This window comes from Anabrus simplex, chromosome 2 (assembly GCF_040414725.1).
Source record: "Anabrus simplex isolate iqAnaSimp1 chromosome 2, ASM4041472v1, whole genome shotgun sequence".
Lineage (NCBI taxonomy): Eukaryota > Metazoa > Arthropoda > Insecta > Orthoptera > Tettigoniidae > Anabrus > Anabrus simplex.
The window spans coordinates 872,561,079-872,578,825 of record NC_090266.1 but is presented as its reverse complement, the minus strand read 5'-3'; the positions used below and the strand labels follow the sequence as shown (position 1 = coordinate 872,578,825).

The following is a 17,747-nucleotide window of genomic DNA, read 5'->3' as shown; positions in this document are numbered from 1 at the left end:
AAGGCAACTGGGAAATTAATGTCATTGGATCGAACCACTCACTTTTCTCTCCTTTGTCCTATAGTAGAATGTGTCTTAGTTCACGGGGCCAGGAAGGAATAAATTTTTCTGCAGAATATAAATCTACGTGTGGTGATTGAAAATGTTAATGAAAGTCACGTAAATACGGTAAGTATTGGGTCATGAATTGCCAACTTCGTCCAACGGACAGTAGAAATGATGATGATGATGATGAGGGTGTTTAGGGGTTGTAGTAAGGATGTAAAGGAGAGAGCTTATAAGTCTCTGGTGAGACCCCAACTAGAGTATGGTTCCAGTGTATGGGACCCTCACCAGGATTACTTGATTCAATAACTGGAAAAAATCCAAAGAAAAGCAGCTCGATTTGTTCTGGGTGATTTCCGACAAAAGAGTAGCGTTACAAAAATGTTGCAAAGTTTGGGCTGGGAAGAACTGGGAGAAAGGAGACGAGCTGCTCGACTGAATGGTATGTTCCGAGCTGTCAGCGGAGAAATGGCGTGGAATGACATTAGTAGACGAATAAGTTTGAGTGGCGTCTTTAAGAGTAGAAAAGATCACAATATGAAGATAAAGTTGTAATACAAGAGGACAAAAATCCATTTATAGGAAGGGGAGTTAGGGATTGCAATAACTTACCAAGGGAGATGTTCAATAAATTTCCAATGCCGTTGAAATCATTTAAGAAAAGGCTAAGAAAACAACAGATAGGGAATCTGCCACCTGGGTGACTGCCCTAAATGCAGATCAGTATAAATTGATTGATTGATTGATTGATTATTATTATTATTATTATTATTATTATTATTATTATTATTATTATTATTATAATTATTATTGTCCGGCTCCATGGCTAAATGGTTAGCGTGCTGGCCTTTGGCCACAGGGGTCCCGGGTTCGATTCCCGGTAGGGTCGGGAATTTTAACCATCATTGGTTAATTTCGCTGGCACGAGGGCTGGGTGTATGTGTCGTCTTCATCATCATTTCATCTTCATCACGACGCGCAGGTCGCCTACGGGTGTCAAATCGAAAGACCTGCACCTGGCGAGCCGAACATGTCCTCGGGCACTCCCGGCACTAAAAGCCATACGCAATTATTATTATTATTATTATTATTATTATTATTATTATTATTATTATTATTATTATTATTATTATTATTATTATTATTATGTCGTTTATAACGTCGCACAAACACATGGCATGTTCTGCTGACACAAGGACAAGAAAGGGCTGGGAATGGAAAGGAAGTGACCGTGACTTGAATTAATGTACAGCCCCAATATTTGTCTGGTGTGAAAATGGGAGTCCACCTCTGTGGTGTAGTGGTCAGTGTGATTAGCTGCTACCCCCCGGAGGCCCGGATTAGATTCTCGGTTCCGCCACAAATTTGAAAAGTGGTACGACGAATGGAACGGAATCCACTCAGCCTCGAGAGGTCAACTGAGTGCAGAGGGTTCGATTCTCACGTCAGCCATCCTCGAAGTGGTTTTTCCGTGGTTTCTCCTCCAGGCAAATGCCGGGATGGTACCTAACTTAATGCCACGGCCGCTTCCTTCCCTCTTCTTTCCCTATCCCTTCCAATAGTCCCATCCCCCACAAGGCCCCTGTTCAGCATAGCAGATGAGGCCGCCTGGGCGAGGTATTGATCCTCCTCCCCAGTTGTATTCTCCCTCGCTGAGTCCGAGGGAAAACCAACCCTGTACGGTAAACGGATAAATACAAATTAAAGTGAAAATGGGAAACTACGGAAAATCATCAAGCCAGCTCACTTATTATTATTTATTTATTTATTTTGCTATTTGCTTTACGTCGCACCGAGACAGATAGGTCTTACGGCGACGATGGGACAGGAAAGCCTAGGAATGAGAAGGAGGCGGCCGTGGCCTTAATTAAGGTACAACCCCAACATTTGCCTGGTGTAAAAATGGGAAACCACGGAAAACGAACTTCAGGGCTGCCGACAGTGGGATTCGAACCTACTATCTCTCGGATGCGAGCTCACAGCTGCGCGCCCCTAACCGCATGGCCAACTCGCGCGGTATATTATTATTATTATTATTATTATTATTATTATAAGAGGAAGAAGAAGAAGAAGAAGAAGAAGAATTCATTCGTATCTGCAGTTTCAGTACATACAAACTTCAGTTAATTCTGCACATTTGCGGGGGTGCACCAGTCCATTTTGAAGCCTTTGGGAATGTGGATGCCAAAGGGTTCTTTTCCCTGAATGTGGAAAATTCAGTTCGTAAAGCACATGAATGATGCCCATTTTAGCATCGCTGATTAAAACTCTCTGTTATGTTGAAGTCATTGTGGTAAACTACCCTCTGTACCCTGGCGTTGGGGGGATGGCTCTCAAGGTAATTAGAGTGGCGGCCCGGCCTACGCGCAGTCTCCGGAACGGATTGCGACATAAGGGTGGAGAGCGTTTGCACATCAATACCCGACCGGCCGGGCTACGAGCAGCACAGGCGCCCGACTGACAACAGCCAGAGGCCAATAGACGACGTACGTGGGTTACGAGGCGCCGGTACGTCAGCTGCTTCAGTGAAGTGAAGTGAAGTGGGGTGAGGTGAAGTAGTGATGTCTAGAAGGGTGAAGACAGAAAGGCAGGCATGATCACCAGTCATAGCTTACAGCCAGAACGAGGTACAGGTAGGTGTAACCATCAGTTATTGCTTACCGCCAAAGATAGTGTGCACGTTGACGCAACAGCCAGAATGAGACTCAGCAAAGCCTGGAGTATGCGGAGATTGATCTAACTACCAGCTATTGTTTCCCACCAGACCTAGTTAGTGAAGCATACAACTGTCAGTTATAGCTGGAGCCTGAAATGTTTTAGGGGCCGATGACCTAGCTGTTAGGCCCCTTTAAACAACAAACATCATCCTCTGTTTACGGGGAAGTGTAATTGTCAGTTATAGCCTACAGTCTGAAATGATTATAGGGAGTTATGACTGTCAGTTTTAGCTGAAAGCCTGAAATGTTTACAGGGAAATGTAATTGTCAGAGCTTACAGCCTGAAATATTTACAGGGAAGTTTGTCAGTTACAGCTTACAGCTGTCAGTTATAAATTACAGCCTGAAATATTTACAGGGAAGTGTAGTTGTCAGAACAGCCTGAAATGTTTACAGGGAAGTGTAACTGTCAATTACAGCTTACAATCTGAGATGTTTACAGGGAGGTGTAACAGTCACTGATAGTTTACGGTGTAAAATAATTACAGGGAAATGTAACTGTCAATTACAGCTTACAATCTGAGATGTTTACAGGGAGGTGTACCTGTCACTGATAGTTTACGGTGTAAAATAATTACAGGGAAATGTAACTGTCAATTACAGCTTACAATCTGAGATGTTTGCAAGGAGGTGTAACTGTGACTGATAGTTTACGGTGTAAAATAATTACAGGGAAATGTAACTGTCAATTATAGCTTTACAGCCTGAACAGAAAAATATAACTGACGTTCTAGCTTACGGTCTGAAGTGTTTACAGGAATGTGTAACTGTCACTAATAGTTAACAGTCTGAAGTGTTTATACAGGAATGTGTAAGTGTTAGTTACAGTTTACAGTTTGAAATGTTCACGGGGAGGTGTAACTGTCAGTTATAGAGTACAGCCTGAAAAAGAAAATGTTGACAGTTGTAGCTAACGAAGTGTTTACAGGGAAGTGTAACTGTCATTTATAGCTTACAGTCCGAAGTGTTTATAGGGATGTGTAGTTGTTAGTTATAGCTTACAGTATGAAATGTTCGCGGGGAGTTGTAACTGTCAGTTATATATTGCAGGCTGAAATATTTGGAGGGAAATATAACAGTCAGTTATAACTTGCTCTCTGAAATATTTACAGGCAAGAGTTACTCCCAGTTATAGATTACTCTCTGAAATATTCACAGGAAAGTGTAATTACCAGTTGTAGTTTACTTCCGAAGGTTGATACACGTAATTGGAACCGCTAACTCTAGCTTACGGCCTGAAATGTAGAAAGGGATAAGTCATTACTTGTTTTAGATTATTACGGAAGATAGAAGCATGTACTGCAGATGCAAGAGCGGTTATAGTTTACAGTTTAAAACAGACAGAGAGAACCGTTGTCATTAGTTATGGCTTACTGTAGAAATGACTGTATATATAATCTGGAAAAATCAGACACAAGTGGATAAAGGAAATGTCACAATCATAACTTGCAGCAATTAGAGGTAGATCTAATTCTCTGGCACAGCTATCAGCCGGAGATATTACAGATCCAGCAGGATATCTTTTCCTACTTGTATAACGTCGCACTAACACATCGAAGATTTTCGGTGACGGAGGTATGGGAGGATTGGGAAGGTAGTGGTCCTAGCCTTAATTAAGGTACAGTCCCATCATTGGCCTGGTGTGAAACTGCGGAAACCATGAAAAACCATCTTCACGGCTCCGACTGTGGGACTCGAACACACTATCTCCAGAATACAAGCTCACAGCTGCGTAACCCTCCAGGTAGGTTTAATTACTAACTTCATCATGCAGTCAAAAATAGTTAGATTCATTAAGAACTGAACAGGCTTGATACAATGACCATCCATATTCATTTCATATCCTTGTAAACAATAACATTAGGAAATCATTGAAGGCAAAACATTGCACCCTGAGGAACATGACAGATATATCTAAGATAATTCTCCTTCCAACAATTCCTAGAAGGGTTTATCTACGTTTCAGTATACTTACCTGATTAAAACCCGATATTGATTATTCCAGATCTGTAGTTGTCGCTGATTGTAGAATTAATAGAAATTAACCCAAGAAATGAAAGGGACGAAGGTGGAGTTAGCGTACGATGAGTGTAATCGTGATCCTTACATGTGTCCTGTATGTTCCTTCACTCTATAATTGTGAATAAGATATTATATATACTAAATTTTGAAGTGCTTTGAACATGATGCTATATTTTATGACGTCGTTTCTTGCAGCAAAATTTCACGTTTCTGGTGTGTATGCATCACTGTGCATAATATTTCGTGCTGCTCAGGCAGAGTTGTGAACTGAGATCCTTTGGAAGAGTAGCTGTATTGTGTTGCTCCCTAGTTAAGAAGTACAGGTGGCTGTTCGTCTAACCTCATCTTCATTGAAGGACCGAGAACCACAGCGAGCCAATAGCTCTTTTAAAATTTAGATAAGATAAAGGTTGAGGTTTTTAACTGTTGTTTATATTAGAGGTAATATAGAGACGTTGTATTTAATTGTTTAAGAGAATCAGAAACATAAGGAAGTTTATCTTCTTTTTCTCTTATTTCCTAGAGTAAACCACAATTTGTTTAAAGTTGGTTTTTATCATTTTATGACTTAAATCTGAGCGCTTTAGACATGTAAATACAATTATGTAACTAAAATACATTAACTAGACAAAATGCTGTTAGTACTGAGTTGTAAGTGGAAAACATACATAATACAGAATCTTGAAACTCCTAATCCCTTTGAGACACATTAAAGTGGACATCGTTTCTTACGTATTAAATCAGAGGAACGAGCATTGTTAGAGTAATATTTTATGACGCAGTTTTCGGTGTAGAATTCACATTTCTTGTCAGTACGTATCTTTAGAAATTCCATTCATCACTATAATTCATTACATAATTGAAATATTTTATCTATTAAGTTATATTACTGTATAAATAATATTATAAGAATTCCTGGGTCCTTGTAGTAACGAACAGGATGTGTTCGCTATAGCTAATCTCTCCAAAGCACAGCCCTCCTTGATTTATCGCGAATCACCTACTAGTAAATCCTTGTCTTTCCACCTATTTTTAATCGGACGTAGACAGATAGTACTCTTTCTCTACTAGCGACAGAATTGGACCTTCTTGCATATGACAACTTGTACAGTATATACAGTACTGTAGTTATTATCCCAAGGGCTGCGGACAGAAATACTTCCATTTCATCCTCCCCCAACGAGAAAGGAATCACTTATTAATGTGTAGATTTACGTCAAATTTACCTATACTGTATCAGTCTTCTTATTAATCTGTATGTGCCCAGGATACCCCTTATTTTGGATTTCCATTAAATCTTAAGTCATAAAATGTTAACCAGTCAAGTCAATAGAATAAATTGAAATTTGTTTGAAAAATGCCCTGCTTTGAGCATATGGACTGTCACAAGAATGGAATCTTAGGCAGTAAAAGGGGCTTGAACATATTATTGCTACAGTACTCTTTATATCTAGGCGCATGTGATTTTGAGAATTTAAAGAATAATATATCGCTATCAAACAAAACAAGAATATTTTCTGTATTTTGGGACAGTGAAATTAATCTAATTTTAGTTAACGTCGTATCGCATACGTTGACGAAGTTGATACAGATTAGATGTAATAATTTTCGATTATATAAATGGAACAAACTGTACCTCTTATCTACATACATTTTCATGCCCTTGACGGAGTAACATATTGATAATATTTTTAACCCTGACAGTAACACGTCTATAAATATCGCTTTAATTACACCACACGTTTCGAAGACGTGTCACTCAAAGCCTATTATTTAAAGTTACATTAAAGTTACCAGGTGGAATGAACAAGGGATAGAGGTGGTGGAGGGGATAACTCTCCCGTCCTTAAGAGGAATAGATGCCATTTATTCGCACAACACGTCAGAAAAACGTACGGTGTTACTGTCAGAGTTAAGCAGAAAAGTAGATTGCATGTATTAAAAGTGAAAATAGTTCAATACAATTGGCCTTTTTGCTGACTTTGTGAGTACATAATATTTTAATAAAAATGTCCTGCTCCACAAGCAAAACAAATGTTGTCAGGTTGTCACTCCTGAAGTCGGTTGGCGTATGCAATTACGAAGACTTCGTATGTGTCTTGGAGAGGAAGACAACGAAGCATTACCTCACTCGTTATTTCCCTAGGCTATCTATGACAGGTGATGGTGGTCTCAACCAGTCTTCGGCTGTGGATTCAACAAAGAAACAAACATGATTAATATTAACCTAAAAGTAGTTAATTGGTCGTAAAAACATTATTATTATTATTATTATTATTATTATTATTATTATTATTATTATTATTATTATTATTATTATTATTATTATTATTATTATTATTATTATTATTATTATTATTTCCGGCTCCAGGGCTAAATGGTTAGCGTGCTGGCCTTTGGTCACAGGGGACCCGGGTTCGATTCCCGGTAGGTTCAGGAATTTTAACCTTAATTGGTTAATTTCGCTGGCACGGGGGCTGGGTGTATGTGTAGTCTTCAACATCATTTCATCCTCATCACGACGAGCAGGTCATCTACGGGAGTCAAATCGAAAGACCTGCATCTGGCGACCCGAACTTGTCCTCGAACACTCCCGGCACTAAAAGCCATACGACATTTCATTTCATTATTATTATTATTATTATTATTATTATTATTATTATTATTATTATTATTATTATTATTAACGAGCGAGTTGGTTACGCGGTTTGGTTCACGTAGCTGTGAACTTGCATTCGGGAGATGGTAGATTCGAATCCCTCTCTCGGCAGCTTTGAAGATGGTTTTCGGATTCCCGTGGTTCCCCATTCTCACACCAGACGAATGCTGGGTATGGTCCTTGATTAAGGCCACGGTTCCACTCTTCCCAGCACTAGCTGTTCCCCCTCCTCGCGTCACCGGAAACCTTGGTGGACAATGGCTCATGTAAACATACAGCGCACTGCAGCGTTGGGGCTATTATTTAGTCTCTCTTCACATCTCAAGATTCGTAGTTATCATGTATAAAGCATATATTTGTGACCTTCTGCTAGGTGTTGTTCTCCTCGTAGTTTTCCACTCCCACTTGTATGGCATGTAACAGCAACCTACCGTATATCTCAGATGGCATGCTTCCTATCTTCAGAAATGTTTCCTATCGTCTTCCCGATGAGTAACAAGTGCCCGCATTATCAGCCAAGCATTCTCAGTAACTGAATCACTGTAAGTAAATATCATTTGTCATCGTGAAGTATTTTATTTTCCTTTCATAGCCCTAAACTCAAAAATAAGGGAACATTGGCGTTTAAAAGAATGAAGGTTTGATTCAAGCATCGTCTTTAAAAGAATGTTTGGCATTGATATGCGCAATACCTCATGGTCACCATTTACGAACGCCATTTAAAAAATGCTATTCACCGTAGATGTTACTGCGCCAGGCTGAGTGGCTCAAACGGATGAGACGCAGGCTTTCTGACTCCAACTTGGCACGTTCATTACCGGCTCAGTACGGTGGTACTTGAAGGTGCTCAAATACGTCAGCCCCGTGTCGGTAGATTTAATGGCACGTAAAAGAACTCCTGCGGGACTAAATTCCGGCATATTGCCGTCTCCGAAAACCGTAAAAGTAGTTAGTGGGACGTAAAGCCAATAACGTTAATAAGATGTTACAGCGAAATAACTTATAATCCATTGAAGATATCGGTATTCTGTTTTCATATTCTTAAATAGTGCTAAAAGCTAGTGGAACTTCATGCTGCAGTTTGCTGAAAGAATTGCCGGCCCACGCGGTGTAGGGGTAGTGTGCCTGCCTCTTACCCGGAGGCCCCGGGTTCAATTCCTGGCCAGGTCAGGGATTTTTACCTGGATCTGAGGGCTGGTTAGAGGTCCACTCAGCCTACGTGATTACAGTTGAGGAGTTAGCTGACAGTGGGATGGCGACCCCGACCAAGAATAACGGCCAAGAGTATTCGTCGGGCTGACCACACGACACCTCGTAATTTTGCAGACCTTCGGGCTGAGCAGCCGTCACTTGGTAGGCCGTGGCCCTCCGGGACAGTTGCGCCATGTATTTTTTGGGGAAGGGGATGAAACAATTATTAATAAGGGAGATACAGACACCAAATTGGTATTTTTAATGAAACTATAGTAATTTATGACACTAACAGAAAAGTTCGTGCTATTACGACTTCAGTCATGTTAATAATTGATACATAGGACAATTACATTTTGAAATATCAGTAATAGTTCAGCTTGCGGTTCTAGTGACACAGAGCGGGAGTTCATCTTAACGTATTACACGGCTTTCGCTGGCTCAAGTTGTTTCCTTGGTGTGACTCCAGCCACACGACTGGTACTGTACAGTACGTACGCGAATGCACAGAAATGGTGTCCCGACATTAACAATCAACACTGCCCCACTCCAGTAGTGAAAAGAATGGGAGGGAGTGAAGAGGTAGTGTTCAAGGTCAGTCCAGTTCCGAAAAGGAGGGGAGGGAGTGGACGGGTAGTGTTGAATGCCACTCCAGTACCGAAAAGGAGGTAAGGGAGTGAATGGGTAGTGTTGAAGGTACAGTGTGTGTATATTGCTATACACCCACCACTGTGCCCATTTCAATCACAACAGTCTTGTAGAGGGCTGTCTACGCGCAGCAATGCGTTAAGCGAGGAGGTGGAGGGACGCCATGCTTTTGTTTATATCAGGCCAGCATTTCTGTGCATGCGTGTAAAACCATACCCCGTAAATATACAAAGGGCACTAGGAAAGTTTTGCAATACGCAAAAAAGGTTGGCTGGACACCCCTATTATGGTGAGGGATGAAAAGAGGGACGCGCGACCTTCACACCAGTTGTTACCAAGCAGTTGGGATTGAAAGCAAGTTAAGATGTCGGTGTGGTCTAAAGGTGAATATTGCGCAATTATCCGCTACAATTTTGCTCGTGGATTAACTGTTGACCAGTGCCTGGAGGAAATGACTCCTGTGCTGGGGAAAGACTGTCCACATCGGGCAAAAATTTTACGCTGGTACAAAGAGTTCCAGAGGGGAAATTTTGGGGTTGAAGACGATCCTCGTTCTGAGCGACCGTCTGAATCAGTGTCTGAGGAAAACATTGAAGCTGTGAGGAAAATGTTGCAGCAAGGGAGGCGCGTAACATATCGCCAGGTAGAAGAGTCCCTCCACATCCCTGCACCAGCTATTCATTCAATTCTACACGATCATCTCCATGTTAGAAAGGTTTGTTCCCTTTGGGTGCCCCATTCACTTTCAGAGGAACAAAGGGCACATCGAGTGAAATGGTGCCGAAAAATGCTAAAACAATTTGAAAATGGGACTATGCGTAACGTCAGTAGCGTCGATACAGGTGACAAAACTTGGCTTTATTATTACGATGTCCTAACAAAATCCAACAACAAGGTGTGGCTGTTTGAAGAGGAGGGTACTCCTGTGACTGTGTGAAAGTCAAGGTCAGTGAAGAAAAGGATGATTGCAGTATTCTTCACTAAACGGGGCATCCTGACTCGGGTTGTGCTAGAAACACGAAGGACAGTTACTGCGAAGTGGTACAGTGAGATTTGTCTGCCTCAGGTCATCCAGCCTCTCAAGCAGCTGCATCCAAGGTCACTGCTCATCACTTGGTTCTTGCATCACAGCAATGCTCCAGCACAACGTGCTGATGTAACAATTGGATTCTCTTGTCAGATCAGGGTTGACTGTGTTTGATCACCCTCCATACAGTCCTGATCTTGCCCCGTGTGACTTCGCACTCTTCCCAGAAGTGAAGATGAAGCTGAAAGGGCGGCGTATTGCATCCGACGAGGAGCTTCTGACAGCATGGGATCAAGAGCGTGAAAATGTAACCGAAGAAAAGTAGCAGAGTTGGTTCAGTGACTGGTTTCGACGTATGGAGAAGTGTATTTTGTGTGGTGGAAATTATTTTGAAAAAGTCTAAAGCCTTCACTCACATTGCAAAACTTTCCTAGTGCGCTTTGTAATGTGATGTTTCCCTTGAGTTTGGAACGTGTTAATGGCAGGCTAACTAAGGATGTGATACGGAGATTTGTGTGTTTAAAAGAAATAAAATAAAATAACAAAATAAAGAACGAAGTTGGTGTCGATGTCTCAGTCATTAATAATTCCACAGGAAAACATAGAACAGTGTTTCATGAGCTCCTTAATGTTAATTAAAATATGCAAACAGAATACGGATATCTCCAATGGATTAGAAGTTACTTCCGAGTAACATCGTAGGTGAATAACCTACTCTACTGAGATTTTGTCTAGCTGTTATTGTTGCACAAAACTACAATAATAATAATAATAATAATAATAATAATAATAATAATAATGTCATTGGCTTTACGTCCCACTAACTACGTTTACGGTTTTTGGAGAAGCTGAAGTGCTGGGATTTAGTCCCGCAGGAGTTCTCTTACGTGCCAGTAAAACTATCGACAGGAGGCTGATGTATTTGAGCACCTTCAAATACCACTGTACTGAGCCAGGATCGAACCTGCCAAATTGGGGTCAGAAGATCAGCGCCTCAACCACCTGAGCCACTCAGCCCGACACTCACAAAAATATATTCTACACTATGTCCTTTGGTATGGGCTAGAGCAAATGTGTTACTTTCACTGATCTGTCTCAGTCTTATTCTTGGCTTTGAAAATGAAAATGTTATTGAGGTATGAGCGACGCTAGTAATGCCATTCCTTATGCACCCAGTCCCTGCTATGAGTGGTGTGAAAATGTTGCTCATAGGGTTGGTTGGTACATACGTTTCAGTGGACTTGACTGACTGATATGTAATAGCAAATTCTGGCTCTGAGGAAGGTAACAGGAAACTACCACACTTCTCATTTTCCTTGTACGCCCATTTGGTGATACCTAGGACATCTGTGACAGCTAATGGTGGAGTTATTGAGGATCCAATCACCCTTCGGACTGAGGACTGCCCATACACACACTTATTGGGAAAATCTGCATGTTTCAATAAAGAAATCACAAGAAGTCTTGGAAGGTAAGGTCTTGATGACTTTTTTCCATTTCCATAATAATGTGAATTATTGCGTACCACTAACTACTTTAACGGTTTTTGGAAACGCCGAGGCGCCGGAATTTAGTCCCGCAGGTGTTCTTTACGTGCTAATAAATCTACCGACACGAGGTTGACGTTTTTGAGCACCTTCAAATACTACCGGACTGAGCCAGGATCGAACCTGCCAAGATGGGTTCAGAAGGCCAGCGCCACAACCACCTGTGTCACTCAACCCGGCTGTTTCCAGTTCAGAGTGACCTTCGACATTAATGCTGTGTTTAGATTTCCTTATTTCTTACTACACTTCAGGAGGAAGCTCATCGTTCGGAGATTCGAAAATCGTCTGCAACAATGATTATCTCCCGCTATCCGGGCTTATTTCGAGAGTATCTTGACATCCTTTCTATTTCTAGCTCCTATGATCGTTCTTATTTCAAATTGTCACGTTAAGTCCGTGAAATGCTGACCCTTTTTCGTGAAGGTGTGCTCTATCTCTTCCGTTGCCATATATTTTCGCTAGACTGAATTACTGCAGCAATTGTGTAAAAACCAATCCGTGCATAATACGTATAACAGCTAGTTAATTTAAGACGTTCTCACTGGTAGAGTGTACTTCCAGTTCAAAATTGAATCCTTTTTATTTATTTATTTATTTATTTATTTATTTATTTATTTATTTATTTATTTATTTATTAACCAAAAGCTACCTCTGTAAAGCCCATGAAGACCGTGTGAAAAGTGGTATAGGCAGGGAACTGCCCACTGTATGTCAAGCCTCGCAATAGCTTACTTGGCAGGGGCGCGGTCAGAGATCTGAAAGGAAATAGTGGTGTCGAGTATAAGGATTTTCGAATCCCACGCATTTTTTTTCTTTTTGCCTCCAGCTCCCTGAGGTGTGACAAGGTTACATACTAATAGGTTCTACGGTCTGATTTGTTTATTTGGCCCTGAAAAGGGCCGTTGCTATGGTGGCATAGGGCATGCAGATGGGTTCGAAGGGGCTAGGAAACATTTGACAGGATTTCAGTTACCTGCGTCGTTTAAGGGCAGAACCTGCTCGAACTGACGACCTCGATGCTCGATATAGAGCTGCGCGTGATAATGTAAGAACCGTCTGGCACGTTGCAACATATCTGGCAAAACGGTTCGGCATGCCTCGAAGATGAGCTGTCTAAGGTGATCGGGATTGGCCGGCTGCTGTGCATAGATCAGTTGTTCTACATGGCCCCACAGGAAAAAGAATCTAGGAGCGTAAGATCGGGCAATATGGTGGGCCAGGGGCAGGTCCTCCCATTCCTATTCGTTTAGCAGGATAATTCGTATGGAGATAGTTCCAAACGACCACCACCACCACGTGCGGTGAGAATCCGTCAGAAACCGCAGATAGCGTTCTCCCTTCAGATGGCCCTCAAAAAAATGGAGGCCAATTAGGTGATCATCCCCGATACCACACCATACCTTCACGCCCCACTGTACCTGAAATGCTGACTGTCGTACCCCATGGTAAATATCCACACTCTAGTAATGGATATTATGGCGATTAACGGTCCCATCGTTATGGTACCGCACTTCGTCCGTAATACGATGGTCGCTAAAATGGCAGGATCGGTGTCCACATGCTGTAGGGCCCATTGAGAGAACGCCACGCGGGCTTCGAAATCATGAACATGGAGCTCCTGATGTAAGTGCAGATGGTACAGGTAAAACCGGTGGGTTTTCAATATTCGCATAACGGACGCCCAGTTGATGTTCGTCTCCTGTGCAATGTCCTGTGTGCTAAAGTATTGTGAAGGTTAAGCCGGATAGCGTTCAACACAACCTCTTTATTGCGAGCAGATGTTACAGGATGATCTCGAGCAGGCCGTGTCTTTCCGAGGGACGCAGTAGCCCGCAGACGTTTTTCCACGCTCCAAAATATTACGCTTTTCGGTTGTCGTCTATCTGGATAGCATTCTTGTTATAGGCGTTGTGACAGGTATGCATTCTGTCTAGCTTCACCACAGATGAGTAAAATATCCTTATACTCGTCGCTTGAATACATCACGAGGCTGTGAATAAGCTTTGTGTTGTGTTGTGACTTGCCTCGAAGGAGGAGAGTTCGCTCAGTTACATTCCTACCTGCCATCACATGCTGTTTTCGTTCCAATGAGGCACACTTTGCCTTACCTGTGGTCTACGAAGCTTGGAACATGTACGACGTATCTAACTGATTGCCTGTGTCATAGCCACAGTCCAACCCAGCTCCATAACCTATACCACGATACATACGGCCCATTGCAGGGCCATAAACAAATCAGTCTGTGGAAGCTATCAAGTATGCAACCTTACCACATCCCAGGCAATTGGCGATTTTAAAACACTTGCGTGGCATTCGAATCTTCGAGAACTAATCACTATCACATTTCCCACCGTGCTCTTGCCATGTGAGCTACTGCGAAGTTTGACATGCAGCGGGCAGTTCCCAGGCTATACAATACTCGTACATGCTCCTGGTCTGTTTGTGCACCTCCTGTAAGGTACGTGTTCTTCGTATCTGTGCTCGCTCATTCGAGGTAACCATAATGAATTAATAGTGGTGCTCACGATTCCAACCCGTAACCCTACTCTCGTTATATTACCCCAGGACCGATGTATTCCAGAACTGTAGTGAAAGCGCTGGATGCATAAAACTAGATCACAAAGGGCTGGTGGACCACTGGATATATGTAAACATTATATTAATACATCTAAAATAAAAATGTTAGTTCAGATGTTGTGAATGAATGTGAGAAATACAGAAGGAAGAAGTGACGACAAAGGCTCAACACAAAAGGTGTTGCGGCCTGGGGCATTATTTAAAGTGCAAAAACTGAGAAGAACCGTGGGAGGGCATAATAAAATACAGCGAAACCTTATTTACATATGTTTCGCCTCTACAGCCTACGATTAATGTTTAATGTACCAACTATCTTCATTAAAATTTAGCTGTGTTACACATTTTTTTAATATTCTCGTTTGGACATATAGGTTGCTTTTTTCCATTCTTCAACTATGATACTTGTTAAATTATCCGCTATACCTTTCGTTTGTTTTCGATTTTATGTAACAAGTGTTGTTAACAACTTTTAGTCAGGATTCTAAAATGAGTTAGGCGATCAATTTTTCACTATCTATTGATTTATTTTGAAGATGTCTCCTCATTTGAAATAACCATATTACTGAATATAATATAAGAAAGCATTGATCATTCTGAATTTTGTCTTAACTGGCGAGTTGGCCGTGCGGTTAGGAGCGCGCAGCTGTAAGCTTGCATCCGGGAGACAGTGGGTTCGAACCTCACTGTCGGCAGCCCTAAAGATGGTTTCCCGTGGTTTCTCACTTCCACACCAGGCCTCAAGGCGGTACCTTAATAAAGGCCACGGCCGCTTCCTTCCCATTCCTAGGCCTTTCCTATCCCCTCGTCGCCATAAGACCTCTCTGTGTCGGTGCGACGTAAAACAAATAGCACGAAAAAAAATTCTGTCTTGCCTCAGCGAATCTGTGTATAACGCTGATCATAACTCCTCTCAGATTGCTCTTTTATTTTAGACTCGTATGGCAGTTCAAAATCATCACCACTGCGGTGAGGTGACATACAGTTGCAAAGTCATGAAACGTACTTATCATCCTGTCCCCTACGTTCGTACTGAAACTCTTTCTTATTTTGACTGTTAATCGGAAATATTCCTTGGAGGCACTCTGTACTGCTGTTTTAAGTTTTATGGGGCGTTTAATCAGGCAATTAGTGAGTACTTTCTATCTAATATCGTATGTTATATATGCTTAAGTTTGTAGTCCTGGTCTGCAGAGTGAACTGTGATACTTAGGTAGCCGTCGGTTGCGGTTGATGTCCACAAATCCGTCGTAACATCTTTTATGCCCTATGCATTTCGGAGCTCATCTTCTGCTCTTGTTTATACTTAAAACGTTCAGAAAGTAAGTTCCGTTTTCATCCGTTGTCCCGGCATCGCTGCCATCGCAGTTCGGTGCATGCACCGTAGTTGCTCTAAGACAAGGAAAAGGAATTTTGAGATCGCAGTCTGTTATTTACGCTTTATTGTGCTTGGTTTGAATGGTGAAGATGATTAAAAATTCCGCCGCGTGTGAAATTAGATCTGTAATTCGTTTTCTGAACGCGAAGAACATTAAACCAGTCGACATTCACCGACAGATTTGCGAGGTGTACGGAGAAAATGCGATGAGTGTTTCAATGGTAAGGAGATGGGTATAACAGTTCAATGAAGGATACGATAAAGTGCATTTTGACGAACAAAGTGGGCGTCCACCGTAGGTTTATGAAGTGTTGGTTCGTGCAAGTGAAGAACGCATCACGGTAAACTGTAGGTTACACTATCTGTTCTTCCTACGCACTTTCCACAAATTTCAAGACCACGAACCTACTACGCTGGCGTAGTAGGGGGAGAGTTGATACTCCAACGTGGCGCGTCCCAGGTGGCGGATAAGGGGGTCCTAACCGGCTTACCGGCGGACTTGAGGGAAATAAAATACCTCTCGCGGACCAAACACACAACCCCCTGTGGGTGGGGTACGCAGACGAAGAATATACCCACGGTATCCCCTGCCTGTCTTAAGAGGCGACTAAAAGGGGCGACCAAGTGATGATCAAATTAGAACCATGAGACTACTTGTAATTAGTACCATCACGCAGGGAACACCATGGGTCGCTTTTACTTGCGCATAGTATCACTATGTTAGGTACAAAATAGGTTTGTGAAAAGTAGCAAAAGAGTGGGTTGCAGGCTTTTACGGTACCTGTGATTCGTACCCCTATATGAGCGACACGATGGGATGAGGGACACCATGGTTCTGCCTTGCCTATGATTAGTGCCCACTATGTGAGGAACACCAAGGGGTAGTGCGGAGCCCTGTCGTTAGTCCACTTATGAGGTATGCCATAGGTTTGCGTTGCCGCTATAGGGTTGCGTTGCCTTTAAATAGCGCCGCAGTGTGCGAAACACCGTAGGTCTCTGTTACATGTGCGAACTTCATTACCTGTGAGTAGTACCATAATGTGTGGAATACCGCGAGTCTACGCTACTTTTGATTAGCACCGCAACATGACAAATAGCATGGTTCTATTTTCCTAGCGATAAGTACCATTATGAGGGGCCGATGACCTGGATTTTGGATTCCTTTAGACTACAAGCATCATCGATTCAGTATTGTGTTTTAGAAGCAGTCCCTTGGTCAGTACTACTATTCTTTAACTATAGTTTCTTGGAATGTGGGGCATTGCGGGTAGGATCCACTGATTGTTTTAACTGCATATCCATCTATTCATTCTTCGTCCTCACGTTTTCGAATTCTGGTCAGTGGAGGATTATGGATTTTCAAATTGTCCCAACATTTCGTCTCCTTTTGTACTATTAGGGACCGTTGACCTAGATGTTAGGCCCCTTTAAACAGCAGGCATCATCATCACCATCATCATCAAATTTCGAGATCACCTCTTCATGAAATTGTTTCTGAAAAACTAAAGTTTCCAAGAATGTGTTCTCGTTGGGCGCCAAAATATCCTAGAGAGCAACACGAACAACAGCGTCAGAGCACTGCACTTGACTTTTTGACGCGTTATAACGAGGATGGTAGTGATTGTCTAAGCGTGATAGCGACCGGGCATGAGAATAGGGTCACGTTTGAAACCCCTGAACCGAAACGACAATCGATGGAATGGAGACACATTTCGTCACCAGTAAAAACTAAAGCCAAGTAAATCTTGGCACCTCGAAAAATCATGTCCACAAACGTTTGGGTTCGACACGGCATTCTACTGGTGCATTTTTACCGCGGGGTGAGACAATCATTGAAAATGATTACTGTGAGATGCTTAGGAAACTGCGTTGTGGAATACAATATAAGCGCCGAGGAATGCTCACAAACGGTTTTGGTTTCATTCATGACCACCCACCG

General features: G+C 42.1%; 1 protein-coding gene across 8 annotated transcripts in view; it reads left to right on the top strand.

Moving 5' to 3' along the window:
- LOC136863154 (uncharacterized) overlaps positions 1-17,747 on the top strand; it is a 989,332-nt gene that overhangs the window by 581,034 nt on the left and 390,551 nt on the right. For 2 of the 8 annotated variants that reach the window (XM_068225872.1, XM_068225871.1), the window contains exon 1: positions 2,506-2,678. The exons of the other annotated variants lie outside the window; for them this stretch is intronic. The gene's annotated coding sequence lies outside the window, so the exon portion shown is untranslated. Of the gene's footprint in view, positions 1-2,505; positions 2,679-17,747 lie in introns of those variants that run through there. 8 annotated transcript variants of the gene reach the window in all.